The sequence below is a fragment of the Leptonychotes weddellii genome, chromosome X (genome assembly GCF_054177405.1).
Source record: "Leptonychotes weddellii isolate Sample4059 chromosome X, ASM5417740v2, whole genome shotgun sequence".
In the NCBI taxonomy this organism is placed as follows: Eukaryota; Metazoa; Chordata; class Mammalia; order Carnivora; family Phocidae; genus Leptonychotes; species Leptonychotes weddellii.
Window position 1 is genome coordinate 84,496,581 of NC_138385.1, and position 16,955 is coordinate 84,513,535.

Sequence of the window (16,955 nt, forward strand, 5' to 3'; positions counted from 1 at the left end):
GAAGGCAGACGCTTAATGACTGAGCCACCCAGGCGCCCCTCAAGTCAGTGTTTTACTTGGTAAACATGTCTGAGACCATGCATCCCTGGCTGCTAAGCACCATGGCGGACAGGGCTAGAAAGGTAACAGCTTTATTTTGAGCAGGGGGCAAAGACAAGGCAGCACTTTACAGCTACATTGTAACTAGATCCTGCATCTAAAATGAGTATTTAAAATGTAATGCCAAGAATCTCCATGTGTTGATAATTATTATAACTGAGGTTTCATTATACTGTTTGATCTATCTTCCTATGTTTGTAAACTCCCATAATAAAAGTTAAAATGCACCATGAACAAAAACTGCAATTACATAAATGTCTGAAAATAGGGAACTATACTATAACCATATGATTAACTTCCATGCATCTTTAAAAGGGTAATACAACAAATATGTATTTATTATGAGTACTGTTTACTTTATATTCTTAAGTGAAGGAAGTATGTTTCAAAATGCTATGTATCCTATGATTTGATTCTTATTTTTAAATGTAATTAGTACATGTAATAAATACTAATTTCATGCATACTATATGCCAGGCACATTCTAAGTTCTTTAGAAAGCTGAAATCTATGCAAATATCTTCATAACAATCCTATTACTTGTAGATAGCAGTATCATACTCACATTTATAATAAGGCACAGAGGTTAAGAAATTTGGCCAGTGTCACATAGCTACTAAGGGGTGATTGGGGAGGGAATGCTGTGGCTTGAACTTGAAGAGTTTAGCTCCAGAGCCTTGCTCTTTAATTATTATGTGATGCTGCCTCTGCTAATTGCCTAAGTGTAATCAGACATAGTTGCCTATATTGAAAAGAAAAATTTATATTCCATGTAAACAGTGGTTAATGATGAATGGAAGGAACATGGATGGTAATTTAAAACTAATTTTTGTTTATATTTATTTCCAATTTTTCCAAATTGATCATGTATTACTTGTATAATAGGGAAAAATTAAAATGTTTTAAATATAGAAAATTGAATGTTAAACAAGTTCTAGGTTAAATTTCTTTAAAAGGCAAAATGTATACATGTAAACAGATTTTCCCCTTCCTCCTTCTGCTCTTGGTAATCCCTGTGTCCCAGAAGTCTACTGCTTTCTTGAGTCAATCTGTCTGACAATATTAGAGGACATGATACAATAACTCACAGGTATTTTTTCATTCAATTATCTATTGTCATATGAAAAACCACTCTAAGAATCACTATCTTAAAACATCTCATTTCATTTTGCTTATGATTTTGTGGGTGAGGAATTCAGGAAGGGCTCAGCTGGGTCATTAATATCTAATCTATGGTGTCAGCTAAAGCAGCTGGGGGTGGGGGTGAGTATTCACTCCAAGGTGGCTTCTTCACATACTTCTGTTGCCTTGGTGCTCCTTAGCATCTCTTTCCACGTGGTGTCTCATCATGTGGGTGGGGTTTCTCACATCAGGGAATTTGTACTTTTTTTTTTTAAGATTTTATTTATTTACTTGAGAGAGTACAAGCAGGGTGATGGGGGCAGATGGAGAAGGGGAAGGGGAAGCCGAGTCCCCACTGAGCAGGGAGCCCAACGTGGGGCTCCATCCCAGGACCCCAAGATCATGACCTGAGCTGAAGGTAAATGCTTAACCGACTAAGCCAGGTGCCCTGGGAATTTTTACTTCTTAAATGGTGGTTGACTTGCAGGAAGCAGGGAACAGGAAGCAGCAAGCAGGAGCTACTAGGCCAGTGAACTGCTATGCCTGGAAAGCACTGCTTCCTTTCCCACATGAGGAATGAGATGGGGATGCAAGAGACTCTTTATGAACATCACATCTCCCTCCAAAGGCCTCCAGATAGTTCTCAGTTTTCCTCTTGGTAACAGGCTGTGCAGGGTTATAGGGCCTAGTGCAGATTCTCCAGACCAGCACCTTTGTTTTGGCTAGTCAGGCAATTGCTATTGGTTCTTTGACCTAAGAATGCCTTTAGTGCTTTGACTTTCAAATACGGGTCTTTGCCAAAGTTCTTGGAACAGCCTCTCTGTTACAAGGAATGTATGGATTGCGGGGCACCTGGATGGTTTAGTTGGTTAAGCATCCGACTCAGTTTTGGCCCAGGTCATGATCTCAGGGTCCTGAGATCAAGCCCTGCATCAGGCTCCCTGCTCAGTGCGGAATCTGCTTGAGATTCTCTCTCCCTCTCTTCCCCTCCCCCCACTCATGCTCCCTCTCTGTCTCTCTCTAAAATAAATAAATAAATCTTTTTAACAAAAAGGAATGTATGGATTGCCTGTGCCTTGGAATATTGTATATTGTTGCTTTTTTGAAGTGACTGAAGGTTTGTAGGCCTATGTGAATAATTTTTGAAGAAAGTGTAGTGTCTAAATTTATCATACTGATGAAATTAATGTAAAAAGCTTTAGCATATGCATCCCATTTATCAATATATCTTCTATACTAAGCTGCAAAGGTTATTAATAGACAAATGGCTATCATTTTATCTAGTCACTAAAGATGTATTTACTTTAGCCAAATGAAGCAGAGATGTTAAAAAAAAAACATCAGTTGATTCCTGAATATTTTAGTTTGTTATATATCAGCAAATACCTAATCATTCAACATCAACAAAACTTGAAAGTGGATCATGTATAAAATAGACTGAGTCACTATATATAATTTGTTTTAAGGACAGATGCTATAAACATTTCCTTTTGCAACAAAGAAAATATAACTAAGAAAGCCACTAGAACAAGTGAGCATTTTTTAAAAATTGAAAATGGTATTAAAAAAAAGAAAATGGTATTTTCATCAGTCATGAAATACTATGAAAGCATATTTAATAGCCAACTGTTACGTTAACAACACTAGTTATTATATACTGTTTTAAAAATCAAGTAATAAAAAATTTAAAAAATAAAAAAATCAAGTAATAAAATAGTAAGATTCTATTAGAGGAAAGAAGAAAGAAAGGGGAGAATATATATCAAACTGTTAATAGGTATTGCATGAAAATGAGATTGCAACTTATTTTAGAAGTTTTTTCTTTGTGTTTACTGTTATACATAAAATGTAGGTTACCTTTATTACAAACATTCCAGCCCTCTCCCACAAAGAATAAGCAGCTCCGAAAAGGCTGAAAATTTAAATACGTGTATTATTATGGTTGGAATTATAGCCATCAAAGGCAAAAGTGCCAACACATATATTATCTTAAGTGATATAATGAGATGAACTTTATCATTCTTTTCAAACAATTTTACTCCTTTTAATTAGAATCGGCACAGAAGGATATTAAAAGAAGAGTAGTAGACCAGACCAGATTGACATGCTCCTTTGATTAAAACTGATTTTACCCATCCAGATTCTATTTGTGGTATATTTATATCCCCATACAAAGGCATACCTGCATACAGACAGACATGCTTCAATTAACTACATAGTAAATGGACTAGTTTATTACCACCCCCCCCCAAAGCACATAGTGGGACCAATAGTACTAAATGGAATTTCAAGGCCAGAAATAAAGGGGACAGAAATGAAGCAATTGGATTTGGACAAGAAGAGGTCACTGAACATTTGTTAGTGATCCAGGGAGAGTGGGATACTATAGAAAGATTGATTTCTGCAAAGTGGATGGCTTGTAGCCAAGCAAGAGGGAGGGAAGAGGTGAGTCAGACAGAACCTATAGAACAAATAATAAAACTACTTTCAGCACTTAAAGAGAAAAGGGACCGCCCTTAGGGTAGGGAGTTGGAATGAATGAACAATAGGAGGAAACTATGAGCACCTAAAACTAGACATGAGGAAAATAACGTGGCAAAAGCAGAAGTATTCAAAGAGGAGAGAAGCAAAAGGGGAGCCTATGGGGAGAAGTGACTGTATACATGTTATTTCTGCAGCTGACTTTTCTAAGCAAAAAAATACATCATAGGGATCTTTTTATAACAGTACACAGAGACCTGCTCTTCTTTTAAATATTGATGCATAATATGCTGTGTAACGAATGACCATTTATTCTTTAACTATCTAGATTGTTACGTCCTGAAAACAATGCTGCAATGACTAACTCTGTGTCTCATCTTCCAGCCTTTGTGTACTTTGTTTTCTTAGGAATTTAAAAGCGGAATAATTGAGTCAAAGGTTATATGCATTTTATTTTATTTTTTTTTTTAAAGATTTTATTTATTTATTCGACAGAGAGAGAGACACAGCGAGAGAGGGAACACAAGCAGGGGGAGTGGGAGAGGGAGAAGCAGGCTTCCCGCGGAGCAGGGAGCCCAATGTGGGGCTGGATCCCAGGACCGAGGGACCATGACCTGAGCCGAAGGCAGACGCTTAATGACTGAGCCACCCAGGCGCCCCAGTTATATGCATTTTAAATTGTCCTAGATAGTGCCAAATAATCCTCTGAGGAGGTTGTGAAAATTTAGTCTCTTAAACATTTTGCAACATTTGTGATGCTGACTATTCTTTTGTTCATTTAAAAGATATTACTATATGGTAAGGACGGACACTCAGAATACATTAATTGAGGGGAAAAAACCCTGCCCTCAGATCTCACTCATAGTTAATGAAAGGTGGGTGAGGAAGCAGGGAACAAAAAAAATCAGTAATTTAAATATATAAAATGACAGGTTGAATGAAGCAAAATAATTCAGGAAGAGTCAGAAAGAGAATGAAGAGTGTGGGCACAAGATATTGTCTTGTGCAGAGAGTGATTATCAAAGTATTAGCTATAATCATTTTTGTTTTCACTGTAATGAGATCAGCAGTATCTACATAGACCAAGTGCTAGTCAAATGCCATCTGACATAGGAATGCTTTCAGGATGGGGTATGTTTATGAAGGTGTAGAGATGAGGGGGAGAAATGTAAATATACCAGCACAGTTGATTATACAAAACACAGCATTATCTTTCTCTATTCTGGCCCTCTGAATTTTACAATCTGACTTATGCCCACTGTTGGATGAGATGGTAACGGCAGCAGTAACAGTCATAATAGCAAAAATATCTTAAGCTTTTACACTATGCCAGACACTAGGCCAAGCATGCTTCAAGCACTGTTTTGTTCAATCTTCACAAAACATTCTAGGAGATCAGTCCAGTTTTCCCATTTTACAAACAAAGACATAGATTCAGTGAAAGTGCAGCTGAGCTATACCATGTAGGGATTGTCTACTATGTATTAGTTAAAGCATAGGTAAAGAGTAAATGAGTCAATATATTTGAAGTCCCTAGAACAATGTATGGCACAGAGTAGGTGCTCTAGATATGAAAGCTACTATTATATTTATTAGTTGGTTTCTTCAGCAAATGGGTATGAGTGCCTCCTATGTGGCAGGTACAGTGTTAAGTTTAGGGATGTGGCCCCCTTGCTCCCCCACCCCTGCCAGGGATGTGGTTTAATACAGCCCTTTCTCTCTTGGAACTTACAATGGACTGTAAAAATCAGTTAATGTTAAGGCATCAAATGTTTTGAATAAAATGATCTTTCTAGGCTTGTTGTTTGCTATTGATCTGGTATAATACTTCTAATTTATTAGTTCATTAAACTAATTGAGTATTGGCACATGGTACAAGATACTCTGCATGGTCCTACAGAGAACACATGAGCAAGACTTACAGAAAACTCGTGTAAACACACAATAATAACATAGAAAGTGTGTTAAAAGAAGAATTCATCTGTGATAGAAATACAGAGAAAAAATGCTTATGGTTCTTATAAAAAATGGGGTGATGCTATTCACAAAATGTCAGCAATCACCGTAAGTACCGCAATTTTGGATAGACATATTATTTTTGACTTTAGAGTAGCTAACATTTCCTTCTATGTAATTTTCAACTTTATGGCTTTCTTGTCTCCTGTTATGTTCAAAAGCCTAATGACTGTGAAATCACAGAACTTGTGAGCGCCTTGAAAAATCTTGTTCGATCTCTGACCTTCAGTCAGGTGGATAGCTAATCCATCCAGATCAGGTAATGACCTTAGTATCTGCTTTCATGTTTTACTCTATCTTGGTTGCTACATTATGCAAGACACAGATGCCCTTATGAGTCCTAAGGTGCTTTGATATTTGGTTATAGCAACTCTAAAATAATCATTCTTTAAATCCGTCCTTTAATTCTTTTTTATTCCAATGAAACAAAAATATAGTCATGCTAAGTTTCCAAAAGAAAAATCTATAATATGTAGGCGTCCATCATCAGATGTATACTGAGGGAAAAACTCAAAAGAAGCTATTTATGTAAAACAACACTTCAGAATTTGTGATAAATTATTACAGGAAGCATATAGCTAGTGGTAGGGACATAACACCTCTATGGCAGAAATAAACATTTTGTCTTTATCATCATGTTAATTGAAGGACCAAATGAAGAATACACCCATATGTGGTAGGAACTCATATAAAAGCTGCTCAAAAACACCCATTTTTAAATAATGTCAACATTTTAATAAAAAAATACATTATGTGATATTTTATGATTTAGAGAGTTTCAGTTAAGAAAGAACATTAATGATATTAAATTCATTGGTGCTTTCCTATCATATTTAAGCAGAAGGATTATAGTAAAAGAAATAATTTTTCCATGCCTTATCTACAAGCTCACAGGGAAAAGGCGATGGCAGACCTAATTGCATTCACAATGAAGTGAGAGGAGAGTGGTGCAGAGGTGAAATTTTCATTAAAACAATTACTCCTATCTTTATATGCTAATTCACACATAGATGCTAAAAAGCAGGCATACCTCAAGTCATAAAATAGTTATCAACTGCATTGGAGTACTAATGAACATTTGCATATTTGTCTCAAGTAGGCATGTGTTCAAAGAATTCATCTTGATGACAAATCAAGACCCAAATTAAATTCAAAGTGTAATGTTTGCCAGACCTGCAATGCAGTATAACAAGCAACTGGGAGAATAGGCATAAACAACTGCACATAAAACAACAGAAGCAACTCTTTTCTGAGCATCTATCCTGTGCCAAGTCTTGAGGATGCAAAGGTGACACAAAAAACCTCTTTCTCATAAAGTAAGTAGAAGGTAAAGCATGTCATTCTAGCAGGTGAGATATCACTGCTCCTACTTCTACAAATCCTCCTCTGCCCCTCCTCTTTCTACTGCTAGTAGGTAACACTTAGCTAGTGCTTACCACCTAATAGACACAAGTATGAACTCATTTAATTTTTCAGTAACTCTATAAGGTAAATCCTTTTCATTAGGCAATTTATTCCAGGTTGCACAGCTGGAATGGTGTAAAAGTGTACGAGCTGGAATTCCAACCGTTGCACTCTGGCTCTAGTTAGAAATTTCATACTCAATTGCAGTTTAGAAGACTGAATTGTATATGTGTCTGAGAAAGTCAAAATGTACACACATATATGTCCATATTAGCCATTAACCGTGAGTTCAAGATTCCAGAGGATTAAAAAAAATGGGCTTATTACTCTTGGAAATCACCTTTAATATAATCATCAGTCTACATTATGAATATCTAACAAAGAAGAACTTTTCAGTCAACTTCTTGTGTTGAGAATAGATCACCTGATGAAAAATTTGTCCTTTCTCAGATCTTCCCTCCAGCAAAGAATGCAATCAAGTGAAAAGATATCAAGGTGCATGTAATATTGTCAGAGGGAGTGAGTTGTTAAAATATCAGGGAAAAAGTTACTGTGTGTAATGAATAGCAAGGATCTTGATTTGGCAAAATAATACTTTAGTAATGCTTAGATTTAAGAAATATTGATTCAGTTCCTATTATTTGCTTAAAAGGATCTGCAGTACAAAGGGTAAGACAAACCTTTCAGAGTGAAACAGGAATTACTGGAAAAAAAAAAAAGACATGCAATGAATGGGTAATTACAAACCAAGATAAATGCTTTAGGGGTCACATTCTTTGATAGATTCATAATCCAACAGACCTAGTGTAGGGAATAAGAGAATTCTTCACTGAGAAAGTGGTCTTGACTTGAAATCTGAGTGATGAACAGAAATAAGGCAGGCAAAATAGCTTGAGGGTGGGGAAAACGGAATGAGGAGAATTTGAGATCAAGGGAATATCTTGAGATATTTCTAGAGAGAATATTGTGGCTGATTTAAAAGAGGCGAGTGTACAGATGACAAGGAGAGAGGCTGAGAAAGCATGGAGTATGTATGTCGCTGGAGAGGGTTGGCAGGAGATTGACCAGATATTATGGGTTGAACTGTGTACCCTTCCACACATGTGTTGAAGACCTAACCCCTGATACCTCCAGATATGACCTTATTTGGAGATAAATCATTGCACATGTAGCTAATTAAAACAAAGTCACAGTGGAGCAGGGTGGGCCCCTCATCCAATAGACTGGCATCCTTATCAAAAAGGGAAATTTAGACACAGAGATATACACAGAGAGAGGACAATGTGCAGAGACAGCAAGAAATTGGCCCTCTGCAATCCAAGGAAAGAGGCCCGGAACAGACCTTTCCCTTGCAGCCCTCAGGAAAAGAACCAATCCTACCAACACCTTGATCTTAGACTTCTGGCCTCTAGAATGTGAGAAAATTGTTGTTTAAGCCACCCAGTGTATGGTACTTTCTTTTCCTAGCAGCCCTAGGAAACTACTGTATCAGGCAAGACTATAGATTTTGGCCTCTATATGTAAAACAGTGGGAAGGTGTGTGTGTGTGTGTGTGTGTGTGTCCCCATCTCTTGGAGAGTTTTGGCCTCTATATGTAAAACAGTGGGAAGGGGTGTGTGTGTGTGTGTGTGTGTGTGTGTCCCCATCTCTTGGAGAGTTTTTTTTTTCTCTTGGAGAGTTTTTAATCAGATCTGTGTTTTGAAAAGATGATTTCTGCCAAAGTATGGTAAGCAGTTTGGAGGACACCAAGGAGTCTAAGCAAGTCATGACAGGAGTTTGTCCAGGGTGAGAGAAATGAAAAAGAGCTGAGGAATTTGAGAACTATTCAGGGAGAAAAGTATTAGACATGGGAGATGGGGCAGAGGAAAAATAGTGAACATTTAAAGTTCCTTTTTTGTGTCAGGCATAATTCTAAAAACTTTATTGTATTTAAACTCATGTAATCATTCAACAACTCTGGGGAGTACTCATCTTACTGATGAAGTTACAGGCATATGAAGGTTGTGACTTCTCTGTGCTCATACAGGTAGTATGTGTAGACCCTGAAGGTAAACCCAGACAGCCAGTCTCCAGAGCTGTTAACTACTTCATTATAATCCTTCAGGAAAATTCATTATTTTGTGCCTTGCCAAGCTAGGTGAATAATGAAAGTCATTCACTAAGAAAATAAAAAACAAAAATGACTCTGTATGCAGGGAAGATAATGAGTCTGGCCTTTACTAAAGGAACCTTTAAAACAGTCAAGTATGCCAGCAAAAATATAGATGTATAACCCAGAAATCTAACTCAGAAACATAAATTTGTAGTGAAAAGTTCATAGATAATTACTGAAAGCATAGATGAAGGTCACAATGCCTAGGAAGAGACTTTTGAATGAGAGGTGGCCAAGGACTAAGTCTTGAGTAAATTCCACACTTAATGGCCAAGGACAAAAGGTGAGTTGCAAAGGAGAAGAGCCATGGGGAAAGAGGGAAAACCACATATATGTCAAGGGAAGACGGGACATGGTCTATAATGTTATCTGTGCCTATGAGATGGGGCAAGCTGTACTGAATAATGGTTTTGATTTGCTGGCACAGACATCACTGGTGACACCAGAGAGAGCCTTTTTAGGTGAACGACTAGAACAGAATCAAATTGAAGTGGGCTGAGGAGTGAATAGGAAATGAGGAAATTAAGACAGTGCAGGAAGACAACTCTATCAAGATGGTTGGCCATGCAGCATTATTCAAAAGAGCCCCCAAATGGAAACATTGTCAACTTCCATCAACTGATAAATGCATAAACGAAGTGTGGTCTATCTATACAACAAAATATTATTCAGCTATAAAAGGGAATGATGCATTTGCACACGCTATAATACATATGGACCATGAAGAATTCATGATGGGTGAAAGAAGCCCAACACAAAGAGCCACATATTGCATGTTTCCACCTATATGAAATGCACAGAATAGGCAAATTCATAGGAAAAGAAAGATGACTGGCTGCCAGGGGCTGGGTGGGAGGGAGAATAGGAAATGACTGCTAATGGGTACAAGACTTCTTTTGGGAATGATCAAATATTCTGAAATTAGATAAGGTGGTATTTGCACAACTTTGTGAATATACTAAAAATCCGTGAATTGTACACTTTACAATGGTGGATTTTAAGGTATGTGAATTTTATCTCGACTAAAAAATTTGTAAAAAAAACCCTGATATTTGGTTGTGAACGAGATGAGACCTATCAGGTGGTGGTTGGAGAGGCATATGGAATGGAGATATCACTTATTACACTTCAAGAACTGTCAAGAAAGACAAGTTACATGAGCTAGAACCATTCTTTCCATTTTTCTTTTTTTCCATCAGTGTATAATTTACCATCAACAGGGGCTCTGGCAAGCCAGGAATAAAAAGCCTTTTACTAGGTCATGAATGTAGAACTCAAAGCCGTGCATGGAATTGGACCAATAAAAGATCGTGGAGACCTATGAGGGTAAGTAAGGCCCTTCTTTAGCAAGATGCTGGTGAAATAAGTGGCCACAGTAACACGAGGTGTTCTCCTTCATTCGACTAAACTAGCCAAGGGGGAGGGTTCTATACAGGAGTGTCTTCTCAAAGAGAGGGACTGCCAGGCAAACCTGTCATTGGGCAGATGGCAATTCATCAGAGCAGTATATTCTAGACACTTCAGTAAAACTCTGATGGTGGTGCCTTCTGAAAGGCAAAATATGATTAATTCCCATAAACCAAACAAAAATTGCCCCCACAGAGCTAAGGAAGCAACAATTTTCTTGCAGTGAAAATTAGTTTTATATTCTTCATTCTATGGTCTCCATATCAATAGCTATATTACTGTTATAGAATGAAGCCACCTATTTAAAAGAAAGTCACATCACTGAGAGAACTGAGAGATGGCAGATATCTTCTGATTAATACCAAATGAACTAACCCCTTTCAATAAGGCAAGGATACCAGGAAGGGATTCTGCTAAGATCTCAAAAGAGTAGAGAGCACATGATATTTGGCCCCATAACAACTGCTGGTACTTCAGTTACGTTACGTCAGGATTAGCACTGTATTTTCCAAGTGGAGTTTTGGAAATTGTCATCCACTCAGAGATACATTAGTACTTCAGAAGCAATTGTGTTTAGGGTGGAGATTCTAGGAAAAGGAACACCTGGGGAATAGAAAGACAGTAATAAAATAAAACCTAAAAATTGATTTCTATGGTAGCTGTACAAAGCTTCATCTTTTTTCTTATAACAGCAAATGAAATACTGTACAGAATGTATTCAGCCCCCAGCTACAATATACATGTATGCAGTTGTCCTGGATTTCCTTAATATGGGGCTGCACTGACTTGTACAACTCAACTTCATCAGTGCCAACCGGTCCTCTTAGTTTACCCAGCAAAACCAAATTGATGATGCAGCATATTATATGGCCTATTAAACAAACAGATTTGCCATTTTGCTAAACTGCTAAGGTATACCATCACACCATTAAGCAGAATATGAATATGAAATGCTTTAGGTCTCCTAATAAACCAGGACCCTCCCACCAAGGACACGAGTGGATTCAGGCAAACAGGAAGAGGAAATCTGGCACCAGACTAGAGAGAAAAGAGGACACTTTTTCTCCTACCACAAGGGCATGGCTGAGATGTGCACAATGTTGATGACAGATGCTGTTATCTTTTCAGACAGACTTTTCTCTCCTTTTTTCACTTCCTCCCCCCACCTTTTTTTGGGGAGGTCCAATGCTACATGGCTTACAAAGATGCTGCTATCTAGAGGTACCCGGTAGCCAAGAAAAGTGATTTTGTGCAAACATTTCTGGGAAACCCTAATGGAAGCTTAGGAAAGTCCATTTAAGCTGAGCAGTTCATGTTAGGAAAATTACATGAGAGAAAAAGGTGTCTGAGATATTGGAACTTGGCTAAATTATTTCTGGACATGAGGGGAACGACAAATGTGCCCATCTTAATCAACTAGTCTGGCTATAAAATAGCCTATTATTAATCTTGATTTTAAAAGTCACCCTGTGATTAATTGACTTTAGCTCAGTAGACACCATATCATGATTTCATACTATCTGTAAAACAGACCAGACAAGATAAAATGAATTAAAAGTCACTGTGATGAGCCAAGACAGCAGAGTAAAGAAGTGAAAGAATTACGGCTCTTAGGCCAACAAGGATTATTTTCCCTAAAACATACTGTAATCAGTGCTATACCTTTGTTGGTAGAATAAAGAAGGGTGAATTAATATTTGAGAATTACAGAAGTATCTCACCTAAATAAACATTAATGTATCAGATAAGAGATCAGCTTGGATTTTTCCTTCAGTTCACATGTTTGCACATTCCCTCTTCCTGCTTTGAAGAAAAAAGTAATGAACACTTTCTATTAGTTGCAAGTCTGTTTCCTAAAAAAGAAAATACTTCTGTCATAAACACAAAATTCCATGTTTTCAACAGTTACCCAATAAAAGAAGTTGAAATTTTGTAAAAATTAATCACATTGAAGTTAATGGATAAGTCAAAATAAAGACTGCAGAACTGACCAGTTGACAGTCTTTATGATGAGGTTTCAAACACTCTTCCTAGGACACTGTTCTTAAAATTATTTTTTGCATATGAAAGACTGAGGAGATAGATATTAGAGTTCTAGTCCAAGCTATCCAAGTATTTTGTTGTATGGATACAGATTTCACCTCTTGCAAATTTAGCTTCTTCATGTGAACAATGAGAGGATTAAACTAAAGAAAATCAAAGGTACCTTCCAGGTAATATATGGTTCCTTGGGACATTTCTTCCTAGAGTGTCCTTACGAAAATGCAAATCCTTGAGACAGCTGGTAACTAACCTCATTCTCAGGAAGAGATTTAGTAGAAACTAGTTAATAGTCAGCCAGCCAAGTAGGCACAAAGGGAAGGAGATAGACAAGGGCAAACCTAGGAGTTTTGAAAAGTGAGAAAGTAGAAAACTAGTCAAAATGGTCTACTCCAAAAACTTTCTTAGGGTTAGGCATTTTTTTGAATCAAGCACTGTAGTTCCCCTTTATAAAAGCTTTTTATCTGACAACAAAAACAACACACATTTTTTAATAAAAGTTTCATAATTTAGAAACAATCAAAAGAAGATTACCTGTAATTTCTCTATCCAGATACAATAATGATGTTAACAATGACAATAAAAATCATGAGTATATCTGACTGTACCAGGGGTTTTCTGTAGGTTTTTTAATTTAAAAAATTTTAATTAATTTATTTTTGAGAGAGAGAGAAAGAGCAAGTGAAAGTGTAGGGGGGAGGGGCAGAGGGAGAGAGAGAATCCTAAGCAGGCTCCATGCCCAGTGTGGAGCTCAATGCAGGGCTCCATCTCATGATGCTGAAATCAGGACATGAGCCACAATCAAAAGCTGACACTTAAACAACTGTGCCAACCAGGAGCCCCTCTATGGGTTTTTTAAAACTAAGTCCACTTACTCTGACTCTTGGTTTAGGCTCAGGTCGTGATCTCATGGTCCTGAGATTGAGCACCCCCCCGCCCGCCACCTCCGCATCAGGATCCGGGCTCAGCATGGAGTCTGCTTGAGATTCTTTCTCCCTCTCCCATTGCCCCTCCTGTTCATGTTCTCTCTCTCAAATAAATAAATAAATCTTTAAAAAATAAAAAAATAAAAGCCCACTTACCTAACAACCCTATGAGATATGCAGAATGATTATTGCTATTTTATAGACAAACTTTTAAAATCTTTATGCAGATCCTATTTTCACTTAATATATTATAAAAATCTTGCCATGTTACAAAAGCATTCAAAAGCTTATTTCCACTTTCTCCCTATTATAAATAATTCAAGAATTCCTTTTTAAATACTTAGAGAGAACTGATGCCCTAACACGTATGTCCTAACACATATGTCTTTGAGTAAATTCATGCAGTCAACCACTTTTCTTCCATTGGCTGAGACCCCGCCAAGGAGAGTATGAGTATTTTGACAGTGGCAAAGCATTTGACTTTTCTAAGCATAGGACATAAGGTACATAAGGTACAACTTGCCAATGAAAGACCCTCACACGTGGGATTATTTCATTCTACTCTTTATTAGTTCATTTTGAAATATATACTGCACACTCATGTGTCCAGGAAGTATGACAGCGTCCCTGATCTCACAGAGTTTACAACCCAGTAGGGAAAGAGAAACCTGAAATTTAACAAGTATTTTTTTTTAAAGATTTTATTTATTTATTTGAGAGAGAGAGAATGAGAGACAGAGAGCATGAGAGGGAGGAGGGTCAGAGGGAGAAGCAGACTCCCTGCCGAGCAGGGAGCCCGATGCGGGACTCGATCCTGGGACTCCAGGATCATGACCTGAGCCGAAGGCAGTCGCTTAACCAACTGAGCCACCCAGGCGCCCTGAAATTTAACAAGTATTATAACAGCAACGTTTAAATTAGGATCCTGGACAGGGCGGGAAGCACCAGCAGAGATCAGATCTGGAAGGATCTTTTATTCAGATGAAATTTGAACTTTAACCATCGTAAATGAAAAGCTATTAGGACCTTTCTATAAATTAATTAATGAATTTGGAAATAACTAAATAAACAAATAAAAATATGTGCTTTTAAACTTTTAGCTTTGGATCCAGCTCTCCTTAAATTCATATATTCTTTTTTTAATTTTTAAGTTAGTTTTGTATCTGGAGACCATGTAAAGTAATGCAAATCCTACTACCAGTATCCTCAGAAGACTGGGACTGAAATTCTTCTTTTTTTCTTTTTTCAAGATTTTATTTATTTGAGAGAGAGAGAGAGCGTGCGAGAGAGCATGAGCGGGAGGAGGGGCAGAGGTTGAGGGAGAAGAAGGCTCCCCGCTGAGTAGGGAGCCTGACTCAGGGCCCCATCACAGGACCCTGGGATCATGACCTGAGCTGAAGGCAGATGCTTAATGACTGAGCCACCCAGGAGTCGCTGGAGGGCTTGCTAAACACAAATCTCTCAGCCCACCCCAGAGTTTGAGTCAGTAAGTCTGGACTGAGAGGTGAGAATTTGCATCTCTAACAACTTCTCAGGTAATGCTGAGGCTGCTGGTTTGAGGACCACATTTTGAGTAATACCGCCCTTGGATGAGGCAATCTGAATCGCAGCCTCCTTATTTATAGAATGGATGTCATAATAACTTCCCTGCATACTTCACAGCATGGTTGGAAAGAACAAATGAGAAAGTGAGCTTGGGAAATGTAAGCCCTTGCCAAATGTGAGATTATATATGCCAGCAAGTGCTGTGTGACTCTCAGGGAACTGCTATCATTACAAATGGGACAGAGGAATCTCTAAGTTTAGCGCTGGCTGCTAAGGCTATGAAGTTCTGCCAGTGACCTGAACTCCAGCGTTAATCTTTTTCCACTTGTATAATTGCATGAAAATATTTGAAAAACTGTCTAAGTATAGCAACTGAAACCCACGAGGTTTGGTTTATTTGCTTTTAAGTCAGTTTCATCACCTCACCTTAGTCATTTTCTGTTGCCAACAGATTTAACACTCACTGGGGAGGGAGGAGGCTTCAGTTCCTTCCTCTCTCCTACATCTGTTCACTGCTTTCATTCAATAAGTAATAGTTAGGTTACAGATGAACACAACTCAAACTAGCGTTATGGGACAGAATGGTCAGTCTCTGGCAGTTAGGAGACAATGAGAGTGAATGGAACTCAATATGGTGACGCTTGACCTAATGGATTGTTTGGATCCAGTTCTGTCTCTTGCCTAAAATCTGCTGTGTCTAGGGTTGCCAGATAAAATACAGATGCCCAATAAATTTGAATTCTAGTTTTAAAAAAATTTAAAATTAGAAGTATGTCACAAATACTGCATTAGACGTACTTCTACTAAAAAAGTATTTCTCATTTACCTGAAATCTAAACTTATCCAGGACTAATATCCAGATATTTTTCTTTGCTGCATCTGGCAATCTAATCTTTGTCCTAGAGTAATGTTGTGGTAACTGTGGCTGAGAAACATATGTATATAGAGAAGAACATTATGTTAAATCATATTTACCCAGGGAGCATTTTCAAAAGTACCAAAAAGCAGGTCCCACAGGAGCAAATAACCAGAATCTCTGGAAATGGGATCAAGTCACTGATAGTTTCAGAAGCCACACAGATGATTCTAAAAAGCGGTTGAGGGTGAGAACTATGGAATTAAAGGAAGAAACTTGTATCAGTGGTTCTTAGGCTGCTCATAACAATAGCATGGTGACTATTAAAATCCCAATGCTCAAGCTGTAACTCACACCCACTAAATCATATTCCCTAGGGATGGGACCCAGCCAACAGCTGGTTGTTAAAGCTACTCAGGTGATTTCAGTGTATAGCCAAGGATGGAACCATTACTTTATAGTTAGTCATGGGAAACATTGAAGTGTCTAAGAATGTTAGGAGAACATCAAATACATTTAGAAATTATTGCATACTGTGCAATATAAAATTTTGATTTTCAAAACTAAAAAATATATTTCTGGTTACTTTTACATTCTAGATTTTTTTTCATTTTTGTCAACAACAAAGCATTGTAAAGAAGGTTGAGAAAGCATAAAACTTAGTAGTATTCCTTGCCACTCTTATGTAGCAATCCCTGAGACACTTCTAGTAAAATAATGATTACTGGTAAAGTAATTATTTATGTCTTATCTTCTCAGTGATACCTCCATGTGCAACTCAAGGAGGCACCATTTACATAAAATATGGGAATGGTGTACTCCACAATTTTGATACTTGGTGACTGTGCATCTACTCCACTAATAATTAAGTTTATCTAAGGCAAAGACTGTCATTTTGACATTTTTA

General features: G+C 37.6%; 1 protein-coding gene and 1 non-coding gene across 2 annotated transcripts in view; both read right to left on the bottom strand.

Annotated features, from left to right (window-relative positions):
• Positions 1-16,955, bottom strand: part of LOC145717739 (interleukin-1 receptor accessory protein-like 1) — a 952,714-nt gene that overhangs the window by 145,608 nt on the left and 790,151 nt on the right. The window lies entirely within an intron of this gene.
• Positions 66-196, bottom strand: LOC115942470 (small nucleolar RNA SNORA63). Its single transcript, XR_004077079.1, has one exon. It is a non-coding gene; the product is annotated as a small nucleolar RNA SNORA63 (small nucleolar RNA).